The sequence below is a fragment of the Micrasema longulum genome, unplaced genomic scaffold (assembly GCF_059751315.1).
Source record: "Micrasema longulum isolate JH-2025_06_02 unplaced genomic scaffold, ASM5975131v1 h1tg001068l, whole genome shotgun sequence".
NCBI classification, from domain to species: Eukaryota; Metazoa; Arthropoda; class Insecta; order Trichoptera; family Brachycentridae; genus Micrasema; species Micrasema longulum.
The window spans coordinates 360,666-372,473 of NW_028278256.1; positions in this window are offsets into that span (position 1 = coordinate 360,666).

Genomic DNA, 11,808 nt, shown 5'->3' on the forward strand with positions numbered 1-11,808 from the left:
CCTGTCAAGTCCCCCCGACGTTGGCGATCACTACAGCAAAATCATCTCGATCCTGCGCTACTCTTGTATTCCACAGTCGGGAAAACTACTTACTGGATACACTCGCCACAGTGATTCCTGGGAAAAGATGACCAAAGTGATTTCCCGTTGCCTTCTCCGGTGGATTTTTCTGTCAGAGTTACTTTTCCTCAGCTGGTGGATTCTGGTTTGGAGGCGCCAGAAACTCGCCTTTTATCCTCTCGTTATCTGCTGTGATCACACCATTTTGAGTGTAATACCATTGCCCAGGATTCACGACGTGGACGCTAACTAGAGTCGTTGGTAGAATGCAACTAGGCGTTCGCAGCATTTTATAGAATCACACCCTCCAGCAAGATATGACTCACTGCGACCCTACTGACGGTTTGAACCCGGAACAACAATCAACCGAGGAAATCAAATAAATACGGTCGTTCGAGTAAAGGCAAAATGGTGAACGTTACTCGTTACGTAAAGTGGTCGCTAAAACCAGTAAGCGCCTAGACACCATATCTCGTTATCTAAAATGTTTTCCATCTCTGTTATAATATGTTAATAGTTAATATTACATTGTTGTCAGCTCACACTTGGGCACATAAAATGGCCGTTTTAGAAATCCGCTTTACATGCGGGTGTAATGGAACACGTATATTTTAAACACACATAGGGGGAAGTCTTACAGTGCCGTCACCTTAAGGTTTTTTGTCAATTCCACAAAATCGGAGAGCTAATTAACAAAATGATAATTGAAACCCACACGTTGTTGGTGAAAAAATAGTTTTATTACAAAAATAGCAAAACACGAAAAATGAGGTCTTAAAAAAGTGGCCGCCAGAATCGGCCGTCAGAAACATGAATGATGAAATCTTACAGAAATCAAATATATACCAAGTCATTCGATAACTCAGGAATGCAGCGCAAGCTTCGTGCACCCACATTTTACAACTTTTGCATTGGATCCAATCTTTTTTATGGGATTCCATGAGCATAGATACATTGTCCATTGAAGTTAAGTCTAACTTTGTATACTTACTATAAAACAATGTAATTGTACTGTATGTTTCCTGAATAAAAGAAAATAAAATAATGACAATTTAAAATATATACATATATATATATATAATATATACATATAGTCAAATGGAGACTTGCAATTTTGGGATACCTCAGGGTACGGTGATAGGTCCGCTTCTATTTATTCTCTATGTCAATGAGATATTTTGTCAAAAATTAAATTGAAAAATAATATCATATTCCGATGATACGGTTGTTTTAGTTGAGGGAGTTAACTGGAACTCAGTAAATTAGTAGTTAATGACGTTATAAATAAATTAAAATTATGGTCTGACAAAAATATATTATTTTTAAATAAGGAAAATACAAAAATCATCCCAATTTTTATTAACAAAACAAATTTAGATTCAGTGGAAAAAATAATTATTCACCAAAGCAATTGCAACAAAACTAACTGCGATCTAACATGTTCCGTACTTGATACAACAGATAAAATTAAATATCTTGGTGTATCCATAGACCAAAACTTAAAATGGAAAGACCATATTAGTGAACTAGTTAAACGAATTAAAAAATGCAAATATGTATATTTATTAGATTAAGGAATATTCAAAAAATCAATAATATTAAAATAACCTATTTCTTTGTTACAATATGGTATTTTAGGATGGGGTGGTGCATATATTAAACCCTCTTAAAATAGTACAAAGATTAATTATTAAAGTAATTTTAAAGAAACCCACAACATTCAATACGAAAAGTATATGTAAAATATTTAAGGATCATACAGTAGACACTATTTTTTAAATAAATTATATTATACAAATCGATAAAGAAGAAAAAAATAAATAACTTGATATGAATAAGTCACTCAGATACCAACATTACATTAAAATTCCTAAATTCCGCACAAGTCATGGTCAAAATAGCTTTGTCTTCAAAGGTGTAAAAAATTATAATAATCTCCCCAATGAACTAAAAACTATTGAAAATAATATGTCGATAAATAAATTTAAAGCAAATCCAAAGAAATTTTTTCAACACGTGTAAAAACTACATTAAATTTTAATTAGTATGAATGTATTATTGTTTTATGTTTTTTCTTTATACAGTGTGTTCTTTAAACTCTGCCACATCCGAAACAACGATGATCAGTATGAGCAAGAAGACATATTGGCACATTAAAATAAAATTTTAGAACAAATAAAATTGACAAAATAAAATATTTAAAAAAAACAAATGGTTGCTTACTCCTGCAAGGAGAAGCGAGGAGAGGGGAGGGGGGTGTCTGATACACCGTCAACCACATGGCCACGTTCCCCTCGCTTCTCCCCTGCAGAAGTAAATAACCATTTGTTAATTTATTTTTTTTAATTCTGCGTTCTAAATATTTTTAAAATATGCTAATATGTCTTCTTGCCCAAACTGATAATCGTGGTTTCGGATGAAACAGGGTTTAAAAAACACCCTATATATGTTTTCCCATGTACTTGTATATTTAAAATTATATAAACTCTTATAAATAAACAACTACAACAGTGTAAGTCACTCTCCAAGCACAAGAGTTAGTCTCTTTTTTGGAGAGTTACAGTGATAACATTTACTAGATGTATAAAAGTAGATATGTATAGAATTATTTTAAAACATGTACCTTTTATGAAATTTATGAAAAAAAAAAAACGATCATTATACGCTGCGGTTGGTGTACCAATGCAGTTCCCCATGCAACATTAGGTGCAGAAAAGAAATTATGATGGTGACATAACATACAACTCGCGACATGTAATGATTAATCAATACGTTCTCTTTACCTATTACTTTAGTAGGTAAGTAAACTAGGCGTGCCATACTTACCAAATAATAATCAATGTAAACAGTCTCAAATTAGAACCTGTTGGTCTCGGCTGGAGGGCATTATGGTTATAAAAAGTTGCATCCAATATCAATTATACTCGTCTAAACGCTCAAAAAAAGTATTTAAACTATAAATAATCAATCAGTGATGGGTAGTTAACTATAAAATATTAAAAAAACAAAAGAATCCGTCAATTTTCATCGGTTTATGGGGAGAAAACGGTATTGACCGGTATCAATTTTGATATAAACGTCAAAATTAGCTTTTGGACATCTTGGCGCGTGCGCACCAGTTACGCTAACATTACACTGTCGAAATTCTGTGGGTAAGTTCAAACGGATAAAAAGTGTGACGTGTTTTCAAAGCTGTTTCGAAATTCCAGTTCAAAATTTAACTGCTCCGAAAATAATATTACGGTAGATATATTTTTTAAGACGTTACGTACATTTGTATATGCTCACTTTAATTCTTCAAAGACACGAACAGAGAAAACAGGATGGCTATTCTTTGATAATTTTCGCCACTGCTAGATATCAAATAATAAGAATAAGCAATAATATTATATTAAAGCCATAGAATTATAATATACTAGAAGGCGCGTAGAATCATATTTGCATACATGGCAGTATGGCACTGTGTCTAAAAGTCTGTCATCCCGCCTGCGCGCATGCGTTTATTTATTTTTATGTAAGAAGGTAAACAGGAACAGAAAATTTAAAAGGAAAAATAATGAAACGCACTAAGCCGCTTTACCGGCTTGTCAGCAGGTTTCTTATTTTTCCTTTACAAAGAAAAAAGTTAGAGAAATTATATAAATTTAAAAAGTAATATAAACATTCATCATCATCATCATCATCAGCCGTCTCTTGTCCAATGTTGAACATAGGCCTCCCCCTTTAGTCTCCATATTTCCCTATCCTGAGCCAACCGCATCCAACCACTTCCTGCTACTCGTCTTATGTCATCAGACCATCTTGTCTGAGGCCTGCCGACACTTCTTCTACCCGTTCTGGGTCGCCATTCCAGGACTTTTTTGGTCCATCTAGAGTCTGTGATTCTGGCTATATGACCAGCCCAGCTCCATTTCTGGTTGGCAGCCCTATGGACCACATCGGCGATTTTTGTTCTCGCTCTAATCCATGTATTGGTTTTTCTGTCTCTCAACGAAATACCCAGCATTCTCCTTTCCATGGCTTTCTGTGTCACTGATAATTTATGTAAAAAAAATTTCGTGAGCATAAAAGTTTCACAGCCATATGTCAGTACAGGGAGAACAAAATTTAACAATGTTTGATTATGTCCAAATGCTTGCAGACTGGCTGGATTTCCTCCCTAGGGAGTTGTTCATATTTAAATTTATTTCAACAGAGAGGGAAAAAAAATTGAGTAGGGAATATGGAAGTCTAGGCATTTACAGGGCTTATGACCTGTCATTGGCACTTAAACCAGCCAATGACAGGTCATAAGCCATGTAAATGCCTAGACTTCCATATTCCCTAATCAAAATTTTTTCCCTCTCTGTTGAAATAAATTAAAATAAGAACAAAATTTATTTACAAAAAAATTCATCGATGACTGTTAACATAACATAATAATTTACGTATTTTTTTTTAAAAAGTTTTGTCAACACTTTCTTTTAAGATCTGCTTAGGAATATTATTGAAAATTTGAGTTTAATATTGAACTAAGGTTTATGCATAGAAAGCCGGGTAAAAAAATGTTGAAAATGGTAAAAATACTGTTCGATCCGAAACACATACTAAGCCTTTAGAAACTGCGCTAAAACTTATCATTACCATAGAGAAATATCACTTTTTTTACATTGTAAGTAATAAAGGTCTATGAAATAATGGCCAGTAAGAAAAAAAAAGGTTGCTAATTATTAGTATCATAAAAAATATATTTAAATTTGTAATTTAAATTCCCACAAAAACGGCCATTCCATTGGCCACGCTCCTAATAAGTCACGATTCATGTTTATTTTTTCCTGGCCATTGAAATTCGTTGCGAACATTATCATAAATCTTGACGTCACAACAACCATGACCAACACGTCGCGTTTTTCTACGAACCTATTTTTATTAAATTTCTTTTTTTACATTTATGTATGAAATGTTTTATATAAGGGTATAGTCTAAGCTTATAACCGAGTTACACAGTTTAGACCCGCGCTGTGCCAGCGGGTACCCTGCAAGACATCGGACCCTCCCATTTGCATTTGCAAAATAGTAAGGAGTATCTCATACAAAAAAGTGAAAATTAAATTACAATTACTATGGCGACTGCTCTTCTTGTCATTCGGCTTGCCAACCGCTGGTTAAATGCAATGAATAGCATGATAAAAAAATAAATAAAAATACCAGTTTTGGAATATTTTACACGGGTGAAATTCAAATTATGTGATTGCGCAGCAGGATTATACGTCGTGAAACGTAATTTTTTGATATTTAGTATTAGGTGTTTAAGGATGATCCATTGTGATCGTAAATACGATAAACAACCACGGTGAGAAATTGTTATCACGTCGCTTATAAGCACGTCGATTGTTATTTGTAATTAAGGTAATGGGTCGAGTTAGGGTACTATATATATATATATTATTTATTAGGGTGTCCCATACTATAAGGGCAATTTTTTTTTTACAGATTGGAATACGCATACCCTCTTATTTTGTTCCATTTGACCCTAATAACTGAAATAATAAATATTATTGAAATCGGATAGCGATAACCCGTGCCGACTTAATGTCAAACTTTGAATATAAAAGTTTGTATGGAAACCATGGGGAAATATTTTAACTTAATATTTATTTTGTAAATAAAACAATGGTACTTTGATTATTGTATCATATTTATTATGTTTATACATATTAATTATTTAAAGGACATTATTAATTAAATTTTCTTTTTAAGGTTTGTTTTTTAGTCAGGATATACTTTTCTGTGTTCTTGTACGCAACGTAATAAATATTTTTTTTGTTCCTCGTCACTTATTAGCACGTCGATAGTTATTTGTTATTGAGCTACAGGGACTATGAAATATTTTAGTGCACAGAATATTTAAATAAATATTTCATGTCAACCATGCCGGGAATCAAAGTCGTTTGTAAGTTATTTATTTTTGCAGAAAGCAGAGTCAACACTTTTCAAAATAAACAAAAAAAAGTAAGCAGTTTTTTTTAATATTTTTTTATTATTTTATTTATTCTATTATTATTTTCAACTTATAGATAACCGGAATAAACGGATGTTCTAACAGCAATATATTAGTAGCTATGGTAAATTATGCAATAATTTACAGATTTACTAACTAATATATACAAAGTAAATATTATGTAATGATAACAATTGGGGTGGCCATACATCCAATTTAAGTGGGATAAAGTAAAAATGTTTGGAATGTCTCCAAATGTTTCCAGACAGGCTGGATTTCCTCCCTAGAGAGAAAATCCAATATAAAATTGAAAATTATTAAAATTGGAAAATTGTTTTCAGGCATTGCCTAGTAGGTGATTTGATTCAGCCGGATGAATCTCACCCACATGATGAAGGTTTCAGCTTCTTTACTTCACAAAAGTCGACAGATGGAAGAGCTAATGAACTAACATACCCTATCGCCGTCAGAATTGAGAAAATTTTATTGAGGGTGACAGATAAATTGACTGTATATACTTACTTACTTATACTTGACAGCGATAGGGATTGAAATATTAGTAAATTAATAGTAAGCAGTAAATTAAAGTAAATTCAAAAAATAAAAATACGCTCACCTTTTGTCAACAAGGAATTTTTTAAAAAAAAATACCGTTCATTGTAACTAAAAAAATAAATTGATTTTGCAATGTGCGGATCTGAAAAGAGGCCAAAAAATCCTTTAAAACAGATCCGGGTAAGTGGGTGGGACTTTCAATGAGATGGAAGAATTAAGGAACTGTGGATGTTCAAACATGGACAGAGTGGTGAATGTTACACAATGTAAAAAGTGACCACTAAAACCAGCCAATGACAGGTCATAAGCCCTGTAAATGCTTAGACCTCCATATTCCCTTCCCAAAAATGTTTTCCCTGTCTGTTGCAACAAATTTAGATCAGGATATAATAATTTCATTTCGATAAAAGTCTGCCTCGTGGTGTAGTGGTTTGAGTGTTCGTCTAACACGCTTCAGGTCCCGGGTTCGATGACTGGGAATGTCGATATGAAATATTTATTCTACACTGCATTCTTTCGCATTTCAAGTGATACGTAATATTGAACACCTTATCTAACAGATGATTAGCGCACTCTTTATTTGGTGTCGGTTGAAATATAATTCATAAAAACGACAGGAATTCGTTTCAAAGCAAACAAACCAGCCAGATCTAAATTTGGTGCAATGGAAAGAGAGCACATTTTTGAGAAGGGAATATGAATGTCAAGGCATTTATAGGGCTTATGACCAGTCATACCAAACATATGAATCTCACCTACATAAATAAAGGTTTTACTACTACTACTACTAACCATCACGCCATTTCCCCGGAGGGGTAGGCAGAGAGGATAGAACGCCACACCACTCTGTCCTGGCACACTTCCTTTGCTTCCTTCACATTCATACATCTTCTCATGCACGCACGTCGATTATTCCGACTTTTCACATGACCACTTTCAAGAATTTGTTGTACTTGATCATGCCATGTCTTTCTCGGCCTTCCTCGACTTCTACAACCAGACACATTCGCATCATAAATCTTTTTAGCCGTTCTTTCATCATTCATTCGCTCCACATGACCGAACCATCGCAAAAGACCTTTCTTAATTTTGTCGATAATTCTTAACTCAGCCTTGCATTCTGCTCTAATTTCGACATTAGGGCACCTATCATACATTGTTTTTCCGCACATTCGCCTGAGGGATCGCATTTCAACAGCATTCAGTCTACTTTCGTCCCTTTTTTTCCAACTCCATGCTTCGCTTCCATACATTAGGGTTGGTACCAGAACTCCATTATGAACTGCTAATTTAGCCTCTTGCGATAGACACTTATTATAAAGGTTTTAGCTCTTTTAATTAAAAAAAGGTAACAGATAGAAGAGCTGAGGAAATGCACATGTAAAAAAGCAGAATGGTTAACGTTACGTGGTATTTAATATATCTGTGCGTTACACAGTGTGCAAGTGGCCCCTTAAATCAGCCAATAACAGACTATAAGCCCTGTAGATACCTAGACTTCTATATTTCTATATATCATTAAATTAAATTAATTTTTATTATTGCTAATATCGCTTTAAATAAATTTTATCAACTACCTTTAAATTAAAATCTTCTCTTAATATTGCATTTTCAAATTTTAAATATTCTTGATATATTTGTTATTCTTTCTTTTATCTGAGCTACGATTGACATGTTTTTATACTTTGAATATACTTTTAATTACTTTTAAAATTGCTTATAACAATGATATATTGCTTTTCTTACTATACTGTCGACCGCAAACTCTGAATTCGGGCAATTCAGGTCTCTGGGCCCTAAAATATTTAATATGTTACCAAAACATTACAACACCATGACCCAAATTCTATTTAATAAATTATTTTAAAATGGTTACTGGATTGGGTAGAGAAAAATTGGAAAATTTACTTTAAAGTTTCTCAAATAATAAATGGTATTAATTAAATATTAATAACTGTATAATAAATTATCTAGTAGGTAGTAATGTTATTGTTTATTTTTGCATAAAAATGTCCGCCTTAAAACAGTTAGGCAGACTAAACATAATCCAGAGAAATCTATTACCCAAGTATGTATGTAGTAGATAAAAAAAAAATATTTTTGTTAATAAACCATTATTATTATTTTTTCTTTTTTTTAAGATGTTTTTTAAATTAACTTAAATTTATTGTCTTTTATTTCTTTAAAAGTTTCTTCTCATTGCTTATTTTTGGATTCTCTAAAATATGCATACATATATGTTTTTTTTTTTTAATGTTTTTTTTTTAACATTTCAGCATTTTTTTATTCTTATTTATTTTAATTCTTATCTTTTTATTACTTTTATATTATTTCCATTTATGTAAAGACGTTAGTAGTACAATTAGTTATACAAACTCTTAAAAATAACTTTTTTACGTTGATTTTAATTTTTAAACTACTGTCGTTAAAAAATAGAAAAATTTAATTGATAACCTTAGATCTTAGAATTAAGATCAGATATAATGATAACATATCTAATATGGAAACTTCACTGATCCATTAGAATTAAGTCTAACTGTAAATACTATAAAACTGTAATTGTACTGTATGTTTCCTCAATAAAAGAAAAAATATTCTTTTTTGTAAATTCCGTTCATTAAAATGTTTTTCATCTCTTTTGTAATATGTACTTTTTACAATTATTAAAAATATGCCGGAATGATTAAGTCATATTGTTTCATACTGCAATTAATACCAATCAAATGGCGTCCCAATGTGACCGTTCTGTTTTGGTCATAGTACTACAGTTCAGGAGCTGCAAACATTTTTTTTTAGCAAATTTTGTGGCAACAGATAATCGAAGTCTAGACATTTACAGGGCTTATGACCTGTCATTGGCTGGTTTCAGTAGCCATTTTTAACACTGTGAACATTCACTATTCTGCCTATGTTTAAACATCCGCATTTCCTTAACTCTTCCATCTGTTGGCTTTTGTGAATCAAAATAACTGAAACCTGTATCATTATTATTATTTTTATGGATCTTTTATATAGCGCCATTTTTGTAATAAAATACCTCAAGGGCGCTTTACATAGTGATTCTGTTGTTAAAAAAATTTAATTGAAGCTTTTAAATTTGTAATTTAATTAAAACAACTTATTTTGGTGTCACATGCTACGGATTAATTCAAATAATTTAAAGAACAAGTGGGTTTTAAGTTTTTTCCGAATTATCACCACTTTTACAGCCTCAGGAGAGCATTCCATGCCATAGGGCCTGCGGCCGCAAATACGCGTTCACTAAATTTAGTGCGCCGTTTGCGTAGAGGTATGATAACTTTTCCTCTCGCCGTAGACGTAGCTGATCTAAGCGTGAGACGCCTGTCGAATGCGGTGAGGAATCGTGTGGGTGAGTTACATCCGGCTGAACCAATTCACCTTACTCCCTTCTCAAAAATGTTTTCCCTCTCAGTTGCAACAAATCTACACAATCCAGCCTATCTTAGAACATTTTGACATACTCAAAACATTTTTTTTTTTTTTAAGGGCAGGTCGTAAAAAAATATTTTGCCAGGAAGCAAACTCGTCCAGTTAAATTAGATGTTCAAAGAACTATCAAGGAAGCTCTGTGCTGCTTGGCTAATATTTATTTCCCAGGTTTGTTTCACGTCTTCGTAAGAAACAGATTAGCAAACACGAGTATTGCTTTACTGGAATAAAAGTAATGGATACTAAGTCGTTCGGTAAAATAAATGTTTCCACCATATATAAAATGGCCACAATACCCTCTCATTCTGATCCGATAATAATGTCAGCTAATGAACAAATTCTTATACTCAATATATTTATTAACTTACTGATAATTTCATTTGATCAGAAAGCAAAGTTACTATGATATCTTTATTAATTATGTAGTAAAAATATTTTTTAAATCAACATGATTTATATTTCAATTATTGTTTTTTTTTAGTTTATTATTGAATTCTCTTTTTTTCTTTACAATAATTAAAAAAATGAATTTTGCTTTATGTGAAATTGAATTATTTTATTTAGATTTACTTAATTTTTTCATGAGATACGACTTAAACGCCCATCAAAGACACGTTTTTTTTAATGATCTCATACTTCAGTGTCTTCTTTTATTGTATTTTATGATTGGAAAATCTTCTGAACAAACACGTAAAACCATGGTGTATCAAAGCAACCCCTCTCCGAGGGTTGACTTTGATCACCAAGTTTTTATTTTTTTCTCGCTCATTTACAGCTTTAATTTCCCTTTTATGAAGGTTTGAAACTGAACAAATTCCCCCATTCCACTTACTATATCATAGACTTTTACACAAAAACTGTCTCCCCATCCGATGACGTCATACTTGATGACATCGTGAATTATTTGTTTTGATCTATATTAAATGACTAGACTTTGATCCTTTGTCTCCTTTATTTCTTATAAAGATTTTTATAAGAATTGTACTGATTATATTGTGTTTTTTTAGATTCATTTATAAGCTTAAAAAATCCATTGTAATTTCCTATTTTCTTCCAACGGATCATATCTTGACAATGAGAATGTTTGTTCATTCTTGCCATTTTGTTAGAAATTGTATTGCTCTATTTTTTTGCGTTACAGATTTACGTTAAATATTTATTTAACACTTTATATACATATACAATATATATACATATAAGGACGGGCATTCTGTGTAGGCCAGATCGAATCGGTGCAACATCGTTTGCTAAGAAAAGTAGCATGGATGATTGGCCTCGAGAGGGGAGACTACCCTTACGGAGAAATGGAGTCAATGTTCAAAATCTCAAGTCTACAAAAACGTAGAAATAACATTGACTCCATATTTATGTTTAATTTGCTGAATGGCTTAATTGCTGTACCATCGTTACTGGAACAAGTGGCATTCAATGTTCCGATCCGCCGGTTGCGAAATAATAATGTGCTGTTCCTCGATCAACACAGCACAAACTATGGCTTGCATGCACCAATGTCCCGATTGTGTCGTATTGAAAACTCGAGACTAGATCTGGACTTTTTTGATGTAAGTCTTTATAAATTTTAAAATTCACTAAGATAGACTGGATCTTGTCTTGAGGTAGTAATTTATTTTTTTTGTCCTAGCTTTAATTTTATTAAGTTGTGTTTTATTTTATTAGTGTCTTTACTATTTACTATAGGAAATTGTATTTACCATCGTTAGAATTAGACTGCATAAATCCGTCAAATAAATAAATAAATATTG